Here is an 828-nt window from a genome sequence, read left to right on the forward strand (position 1 = left end):
TTTGGAGCTGTTCAAGCTCAGAGAATCAATAAATGCAGAACCTACAAATCAAGCAGAAGAACCATCTCATGAAGCTGAAATCATAGTCAGCAAGCTAAAAGGATTGGTCTGCTCACAAAGGAAGTTGAGGATCTGAAAAGGGGAATGTGATCTTTTGTTCAAGGAGAAGAGAGTCTCAAATCAATGATGAACAACACAAATATTCCATTAGTTAGAGAAGAAATTGGAATGAATGCAAACAAGAAGGAAAAAGCTCTAAGATATGAAGGGAAACATGGCATACCCTATGATTGTTTTATGCCTTGGAAGATATGCAATAGATGTGGAAAGAAAGAGCATCTGGAAAAATATTGCAGAGTTCAGAATGGACAGAAATCATACCATGGATGAAATAAATAGAAAATAGCTTACTATGATCAGAATGGCAGAACAAATACAACTTACTATAATCAAGCTGACAGAGTTAAATTACCCAGATTTATCCAAAAATGGATAAAGAAATCTGATTTACATGTTTTATATGTTTTATATGCTCACCATGTTGGACCCAACAAACTTTGGGTACAAAAAGATTGAGTTGTTTTATTTATTTTGTAGATGTGTTTTGCCGCTCAAGTCAAATCAACTCAATGGATCTTGGATATCGGATGTACTAGACATATGAGTGGAGATAAAGCACAATTCTTGAGTCTTTAGATGAAAAAGGGTGGAAGAGTGTCTATTGGTGATAGCAAAACTCTTCAAATCCTTGTAAAAGGTAAAATAGGTAATAAACACATTTCAATTGCTAAAGTTCAATATGTTAAAGGCCTAAAATATAATCTGCTT

Source organism: Apium graveolens, chromosome 8 (assembly GCF_009905375.1).
Source record: "Apium graveolens cultivar Ventura chromosome 8, ASM990537v1, whole genome shotgun sequence".
Lineage (NCBI taxonomy): Eukaryota > Viridiplantae > Streptophyta > Magnoliopsida > Apiales > Apiaceae > Apium > Apium graveolens.